The 9,580-nt window shown below is 32.7% G+C and overlaps 1 pseudogene; it reads left to right on the forward strand.

Moving 5' to 3' along the window:
* The first annotated feature begins 5,578 nt into the window (after nucleotides 1-5,578).
* On the forward strand, nucleotides 5,579-7,834 carry LOC116777641 (uncharacterized; annotated as a pseudogene).
* The last annotated feature ends 1,746 nt before the right edge of the window (nucleotides 7,835-9,580 follow it).

Below are 9,580 nucleotides of genomic sequence, written 5' to 3' on the forward strand. Positions count from 1 at the left end.
ACAGTTCAATAGTGAAACCATAAAACATTGTCCGTGCTTTATCTGTGAGAGATAGTTATAAGTATCTGTGATATATTGAAAATTTCTAATACTTTTGCACTTGGCTTTAAAACAATGAACGTCTATAAAATATTTCTAGGTACCATACATATGTTTATTTTTTTATGATAATCAAAATAGATAAAAAATACTGTTCATATCAATTAAATAAAAAAAATAACATTTTTGACTTTACCTCTGCGTATGTTTTTTATTTTTATTATATGAAATGGATTCCTTAAATAATATAACATATTATTGAGTTAAATATCAATCGAAGATAAAAATTTTGAAATAAAATTCTATCTTAATAGGTTCTTCCTCCTTCAATCCATTTACCTTAACAACTTCTAGGGGAAATGTAAATAGCTCTTGAACGACTTAATGAGGTTTTTTGTAATGTAAAAGCAGGTAAAAAGAAAAGTTTATTTAAGTCCATTGTTGACAACTAAAAGATATCCTTTTTCTTGAATAACAGATATAAGACCGTCATAGAAATATAAAAGATTAATTAATAATATTTTTACATTTCTTTTTCAAATAGCTTGATGATACCTTGTACATGTCTTAATCATTGTATGATTATGAATGTTTGTCATAACAAGGATTGTTTTTGTTTGGTTTTTTGTTTTCATTTAAACTGATGTTTTTGATAGAACTACATAGACGTGGTTAAATAAACTGTAGTCTATTGAGTACACTTTGTTGGTTTGTGGGTTCAGTCGGGGACACCAGAATTTTATTTAATGATTGAGCGAGTCGGATGACCCTTATTTATCAATGCTTTCCATCACAAGTTGCACTCGATAAAGGTAGTCTAACAATTTTTAATGAGGTACGAATATCTAATCGTAGATACATCCTAATTACGTTTGTGCATGCTAATTACTCATAATTAATAAATATATATATTTACCTCTTCCTACACATATAGATATATTTCTTCATCGCGTAAAAAGAGAAAGATAATTGTTTTAATAAAACAAACTTTAAGGTGGAGCCTAGCTGTGGTAAAATAACTACAGCTCGAACATGGGCTAGTACCAACTCTCACAGAAGATCAGCGTGAAGTAGTTCTTTATGGCTACGTTTCGTCTGATGAGTAAGAGAACTGGTTGCCCTTTCCCTGTTCCCACTCTATCCTGCTATTTCCTTATTCCCACCCCTCCTTCTTCATCAATAATCAAGGTTGGCAACGCATCCGCAACATAAGATATGTTACTGATGTCCAAGGGTAACGGTGACTACTGCCCTCTGCTTGCTTTCCACCGTTCTTAAAAAAAAATATATAGATTGACCTGATATTACCTGAATATATATTGTTAGATAATGTAATGATTTACTAAATTATAGTCGAAAAAATGATGACTAATTCTTAATATTAATTTCTGAATTGACTGAATGTTGCAAATGTAAATAGAAACTATAAGACAGTTTTAAAAAACGACTGACAAATGTTATAATGTGTTTAATGCAAGAGTCAGGTAATTCCCTTCGTTTGGTCGGCGCAGACTTCATCAAGTATGCACTAAATTGTGAATATATATAGTATTTCAACGAGGGCTTATACTTTGTAAGTAATATTTTGTCTTTTTTACAGTGTCCTAGTTATTAGCATTTCACTAGCTGAATTAATGACTGTTAATTAGTGAACGTGAAAAAGCGGAGTGATCTTGAAACTTAAGATTAAAGCCGAAGATTAAACGTCAATCAAATATCACAATAAAGATTGTGACATAAATATAGAATCGTTCTATTAAGATATCCGAAAGTCTTTGCAATTAAACCTAAAGTTCTAACGTTCCTTAAACCAATACTTAGCAATATTATATTACATAACTAACTATTTCCTGACAGATTAATGTTTATTTTGTACATACAGTCCAGTCACTAAGGGATTGCATTTCTGACAGGTTGTGATCAAATATTTAATGTAATTTTGAACTGGGCTAACAATTTTAAATAACTTTGAGTTTCCTCATTAACCAGTGAAAACATAAAAAATCCAATAATTACGTGAACTTACAGAAAATATATTCTTTTTTTAAGTAAAATCACAAGTTGTTGGCTAATTAACAAATATACATAATACAATATTGTATTTTTTATACATACATAACAAAATTAATTGTATTTTTTGGAGTCAAACCACGTTCAACTATGTTATTTTAATGTTATGTAGATAAAGATGTCTCAAAACAATAAAGATATTGTAATCGATTATTTGTGTAACATATAATCTATTGATATCCTTGTAAATAATAAAAATTTAATAATGTCATGATATCAGTCAGATGAATGTCATATTACTGCCAGTATAATGAAAGAGAAGCAATTTGGCTCCAAATTAAAGATTTTGTAGACCACCACATAATTATTTTTCTCTGTATCGACTAAAACAATGAACATTGGAGATGACTGGATGAAGTTGGTTGAAAAAAATATATGTTTGATTATTTGGTGATATCGATATCTGTAAAGATACTATAATTGTTAATACGACTGTACATGTCAGTAGAGGTGACAGCGGCTCTACAAGCAAATTGGAGTCTCATGTAATTTTGAATTCACATAGTCTTAAGACGATGTATTTCATTATATATTTTCTTATAAATAAATTCTTTTTATTTATATTTCCAAACATTCCAAAAACATTTATAAATAACGAATGATTTTCAATAAATAAAAATATTATTTAAATTGTTATGAATAAATGTTCTATAAAAATAGAAAATATACTATATTAAATTGAATAAAAATATATAATAATTGAAAACGACGTTACAATTTTTTTTTAACGTTTTTTGTTTTACATCACTTGCCATGATGAATTGACAGCTGTCAGAAACGAAATCTCTGATGTCTGACTGTACATATATATAGCGATCCATACCTTGTTAATTAGTTAACTGAAAATGTTATTATATAAGAACAAAAATTTATTTTTATACACTTTTATTTTAAAATCTACATAAAAGGATATGATATATAAGATTTAAAAAGATTTTTATTTGTTTGTACACATTGAGATTTAGATGTATTGTATTGATCTCGAATGTTCCATTTATTATTCTGAATTGAAAGATTTCATCGGACTACTTTGTAAATAGTATGAGAATTTCTATTTAATGTTAAATTAAGCTAGATAAACTAATAGGAACCAGAAAATTATACACATATGGAGACTATTCTTTTTACAATGCAAAAGTAAATGTAATAGCGATATACATATATGGAACGTATATTAAAATATAATTATAATTATTTAAAATGTAATTCATTTTGTATGCCATTTATTTAGAACATCATAAAAAAATCATCGATCGAAAGGTTTAATCGCAAAAATTTCAATATTTAAATTTAAAACAATTTCTCTGTCTTATAAATCTATAAAAAGACAAAGACGACACAAGTACCTTTTATCTTAACTACTTTAAATAAATAGCAACAGAGTAAAAGAGTAAAACAAACAGAATTTTGAAAGTCCGTATCGATTTCACACCTAGAAATCACATTGTGATCTGAGTTTACAAAACTCTCTTCTTTTTTCTTATTTATCCATTAAAACTAATTTATTTAACAACAAACTCAAATGTTTTGTCGCGGAAGATAATTTTATCGTATATGTAATTATATTTTAGTACATCAATTTTATAATTCAAAATCAATATACTTCTGTTTCACAGTGTTTATAAGAAGTCAAGAGCTTTGAAGTATTATTATATGAAATTTTTATTTTAAACATAAATAAATTTGTTTATTGAACTATGAAAAATCTACATAACCGATTCTTTTGTATGACTGAAGTTATAAAGGAAAAAAATAGTTTTAAGTTGACTTTTTCCATAATCATTTTGTTTTGCTTCTCTCCGTTATGGATAATTATAATTAATATTATTTTTATTGCTTTTAAAGCTTCAATCTCTTTTGACTGATGTTTTAGAATTCAAATTATCTTAGATTGAGTCTACTAAATTTCAAAATAAGATAATTAAAATAATTCCATATATATTTGTATATTAATGAAGAAAAACCTCCTTAATAGGAATAGTTTCCTGTTGCACGCAATATGTATATTTTCTTTATCTGACCAAAGGTCAACCTCTGAATTCAATCCAACAAAAAAGGTAAGAAAGTTGCGCTAATTATTAAGTTAAAATATGTTACTGATACAAACTATTGACAATTGGAAACTGTCATCGTAATTTTTTATTACTTATTTTGTTGTATAATAACAAAGATACCTCAAAAGCACGCTGAGCCTACACAATAATCCTTTATATGTGTAGCAAGACAAATTTCATCTTCTGGCTTAATATCGCCAGTGTACTACCTAGGTCACCTAACATCAAAGTAATTGAACCAGGTGGCATTCAAGCTTCATACGGTTTTCTGTTAAATTTATAATGTACAGTGTAGCGTTCTCGCAACTTAAGCCATTACAGTAATAGAGGGATTTAAGGAAACATAATTAATATTCTATATTGCTTAGTTGTCCTCCAATAAAATAATGTATTTGTATTCGGGGAGCTTAAAATAAGATTTAAATGCTTTGTTATAACCATGCGACTTAATTTATTTTAAAAGTTTACAGCCTCAATATCCTGTAACTGAATCGCGATAGAGTTTACCGTTTATGTTATATTATTATATAGTTTTATTATGTAGAGATATAATTTCTTCATCTTAATACTTGAAGGGCATTCCGGCGGTTGAGTCCCCCTATGTAAACTTAATAAAAGTGTGCGTAGAATGGTAGGCAATAATTCAAGTTTATGATTGTTGTTCCCGTAAACAATAATGTCTACAATAAAATAACATTGGTTAACTAAACTTAAATATTGGCACCTTTCTGTAATTTACTGTTATTAAGTTTTATTACACTGCTATTAAACAATGATGATTGCATTGAACCGGAGTGTCGTTTAGACACTTTTCTAAAATATTAAACGAATTGTGAATTTTGAAAGAATCTTCTCAAAGGAACATTCGCTGAACATATTCAACTTTCATATCGTAGAACTATCCTGTTAACAAAGAGGTATTCTGTAAAAAGGAACGCGAGACAAATACTGAAAAATTTTTATGCAATGAAAATACAGTTTCATGAGATGTTACATTTGATATATATTATACGCTTATCTTTTAATAAAAGTAAGCTTCTTGACTAAAAAATAAAACAAAATAAAAATAGTTTATACAATAAAAATTAATTAACAAGATGTAACTTTGATATGAAATTTTGTAACTTTGTAAAAACAAGATGTTTAATAAAAAGGTGTAATAATTATATATAAATATATAAATTTAATGTGGAATAAATCCAGAGGGTGTTCTACTAAGTATTTTTCCGATATTTGGTCTTGGGCATACGGGCACGCCACCCCGGATCCTCGAGCCACCACTTTCATACCTTTATCTCCAGTCCATGAAGGTGGTATCACGTACCTCCCACCCATTCCCCTTCCTAATCTCTTTAACCCCTTCTCTACCTTTTCCTTTCCTAGTTTTACCCGTAAAACAGGGTTTTGGAGGTGAGATGGCAGTCGGTCTGTTAATACCACTCCTCGCCCCTCATATGGCTGACAAAGTCAAAGGACTGAGTACGGCTAGAGCGCGCTGATAGACGACGTGCAGGCACATCGCCCTACACTTGCGATAAATGGGCAAGGGCTTCCGTGTCAAGTACGGTCACGGCTAAAGACGTCAGTTCCCAAACGGAAACTCCGCTTTGCAATGTGGAATATTGGGTCTCTAATTGGACGATGCAGAGAACTCGCAGATGTACTCATAAGACGTCGGGTCCAGTGTGCGTTCCTCCAGGAAACTCGCTGGACAATAAGTTTCGGAACATTGGACAGGGTTACCGGCTCATATACCCGGGGCCGCCTTCAGGTAAAGCTGGTGTAGCGATAGTGCTATCTGAAGAGCTTCGGAATGGTCTTCTTGAAGTCGACCGTCGCTGCGACCGCGTGGTGCGGGTGCGGGTACTGATCGAGGGAGTCATTACTTTTTTAATCAGTGCTTATACTTCTCAGGCAGGATGTAGCGGTTTCGAAAAAGTGACATTCTGGGAGCAATTTGAAGAGGTTCTACGTGCTATACCAGCTGCTGAAGTAATCATAGTTGGGGGGGACTTAAATGGCCACGTAGGTACGGCTTCGGATACGTTTGAACGTGTACACGGCGGTTTTTGTTATGGTCGCCGCAATACAGAGGGAAAAAATAATCTCAGAACCTGTATTTCGTCTGACTTAGCCGTCGTGAACACGTTTTTCCCCAAGACTCCGAAGCACCTTATCACGTATAAGAGCGGGTCCCACTCAACTCGAATAGATTATCTGCTGACCAGACGGTGTCATATCGGCATGGTGACTAACGTAAAGTAATTCCTGGTGAAAGCCTGACGGCCCGACATCGTCTTCTTGTCATGGGCTATGTCGTCACCCCGAAAATGAAAGTAGCCGAGAAACGTAAGTCTCGGATCAGGTGGTGGTTGCTGAATGGAACAATACAGACCAACTTTCGGGCAGAGGTTGGGAGTCAAAATCTGTCGACTAAAACTGAAACTGCTCAGGAAGTTAGGGGTCGAGCCCAGTCAGCAATTATCACAGCAGGTTAACGAGTTCTAGGCCTTTCTAGGGGAGGACGGGTCATTGATAAAGAGACACGGTGGTGGAATGACGAAATGAAGAAGGTTATTCGTAAAAAGAAGACTGCCTTTAAAGATTGGCAGCAATCAAACTCTCCTGAAGACAGACTAGAGTACATAGCAGCGAAAAGTGCCTGTAAAAGTGCTGTTGCCAGAGCCCGCAGTGACAGGTTATCACCGTTATATGATACACTTGAAACTGCGGAGGAGCAGAAGCTCATTTACAAATTGACACGAGCTCGGGATAAAGCGACGCAAGATATCGCAAAATGTCTTTACGCATGCATGTCGCATTCCTAGATCTGCAGAAGGCCTTTGACTGATTCAATATATCTGGTGGGCATTGCGATGCAAAGGGATTGATATCATCAGAGACATGTACCGCAATTCCGTTTCTATGGTTTGGACTGCTGTTGGCGATACAAAACCCTTCCCGATCTCAGTAGGGACTCACCAAGGCTCGGCTTTTAGCCCGTTCTTATTTAATGTAGTGCTGGATACTGTCTCGGCTAACATCCAGGGACAGCCTCCATGGCTGATAATGTATGAAAATGACATAGCGTTCATTGACGAGAGTCGGTTGACGCTGGAGCGGAGAGGGAGGACGATGATAATAAACTTAATGTGACGAAGGCCGAGTACATGGCTTGCGGGAGCCCGGACTCTTGCACTCTCGTCCTGAACCAGCCGTTAAGTCGGAAAAGTTCAGATACTTTGGATCTATTCTGCATGAGTCCGGAAGCTTCGATCACGATGTCCAAGCCCGGATTAGCGCGGCTTGGTTGAAATGGCGTAAGGACATATGTATCGTCACGGAGATGAAAATGCTGAGGTAGATTGTGTGGCGTTACGGGGTCTGACCGCATTCGAAACACATTTATCCGAGGTATCCGAGATATCCGAGGTCTTTGAGTTCGTGATGCTTCGTGATGTGATATCCAACTGCACACCGGCTTGAGAACTACGTCGGAAAAATTTTCATATTGAGATATGTCTGTCCCTGGAGCAAGACCCCCAGGACGCCCAAGGAAGCGTTGGCTGGACACTGTAAAGCAGGATATGAGAGCTAATGGACTTACCACCGAGGATGCCAAAGACCGTGCAAAGTGGAGGAGTTTGAGCAGGAAGGCAGACCCTGGCTAAAGCTGGGATAATTGCCAGGAAGGAGAAGGAAAAGGTGTAATAATTATAATGTCACTATATTCTCACATTACGTGGGGTAATCTAAGTGAGATCTCAATGTATACTCCGAAAATTAAAAAATGTCATGCATTTAACCAAACTTTTTGGCTACATCCTTAATATTTGACCTTATTGCACGTGGATATGTATATAAAAATAAATTGAGATATCAATAATAGAGTTTCAATAATTTCAGCGATGTTCGGCACTGAAATGAAGAAATATAATAAAGAGGGGGAAAAGAAGCAGGAATGTGCGATTTTCAGTAATCACATTCCAAAGATTTCCAGATTGATTATCGCTCCATCGCAGAGCTCTAAATAATATTTATTTATTTTATCTTATTATGTTTAATTTATAGGAAAATACCGTTCAATTTCAAAAATATATGACTGGTTAAATATTTAATCACTTATAGAAAAGTGTAAGATATAGTGGGTAGATAAAATATATTATATTTAAAAATTTACACATCTTGGTAAATTAAAAAAAAATGTATTAATTTTAAAATCTATACGGTTATACTAAATATTCGGTGAATAAAGGTAAAAGTGGCTTTGTAAGTTTGACGTGCTGGTTTAAGCCAATCTCTATTTAGTTCAGTACATCGAGTATTGGTGCTTGAAGAGAAATTGATTCAAATGATGAATGTACTAGAACACAAGGAACGAAACACCTAAATATTGTAAATACTTGAAACAAACTAAACCAAATTTTATAATGCTGATATCAAATAAACTAATTAAATTTATATAAATTTTATTAACATAATTTTGAGAATTACAATGGGTTATAATTAAGAATATTAAGAACATCAATATATTTTCTACAATATCCATAGTATTTATAATCAACATTTTAAAATGTGTTTTCATGCTGCAATAATTTTATTATAAAAGTGCAAAACCGAACGTTTTTTCTGATTTTCTCTTGGCACTAATCCAAGCTATCTGCATGTCTCTCACGTTTACTAAATCTATATTTTTCTACGGTATGAATGTAAGCAACTTTGAGACCATCTGGCGATATTCCTTCATGAAAATATAATTCATTCGTGGGTTTTATTTCAGTAGATTCTCAAAAGATTTAATGAAATCCAAACATCCACATATTACTCTATTAACTTAAAAGATTTGAGAAACCGCGTACTGTTGCTTATTAAAATACTTTTATCATTGAGTTGTATTCTTAAAGGATTGGTGTTAGAAATGAATATAGCAAACCTCGGAGACAGCTAAGCTAACTGAATTGGTTGGTTAGTATTGCAATAATGTTATTATATAATTAGCTTGTTAATATATTTAATACCTATTCAATTGAAATTTTCTTATTATTATTATTTGATTTTATAAGTACGTAAATTATTTAAAAAAACAGTAACAATATACTATAATAATTTTTATTATTTATTTTTTGTTTCCATAATTCTTGCAATAAATTTTTGGAATATTTCTTTTACTTTAATCGAGTCTTTGTTACTTTAATCGAGTAATGTCTTATGTTATTCTATTTTTTTCCTTAATCTATGCCATTGCTACTGAATGGATGAATTCATTTTATATTAACGTGGTCAAGAATTCTATCCAAATTTTTAAACAGTTTTTGTAGCAGTGGTATTAATTTACTTATTTTTTATTATATAGGAAGAAAATGGCTGTTGTCAACAACGGATTCTTGCGTCGTATCTTTTCATCTTTACCGTCAGTC

Source organism: Danaus plexippus, chromosome Z, assembly GCF_018135715.1.
Source record: "Danaus plexippus chromosome Z, MEX_DaPlex, whole genome shotgun sequence".
NCBI classification, from domain to species: domain Eukaryota; kingdom Metazoa; phylum Arthropoda; class Insecta; order Lepidoptera; family Nymphalidae; genus Danaus; species Danaus plexippus.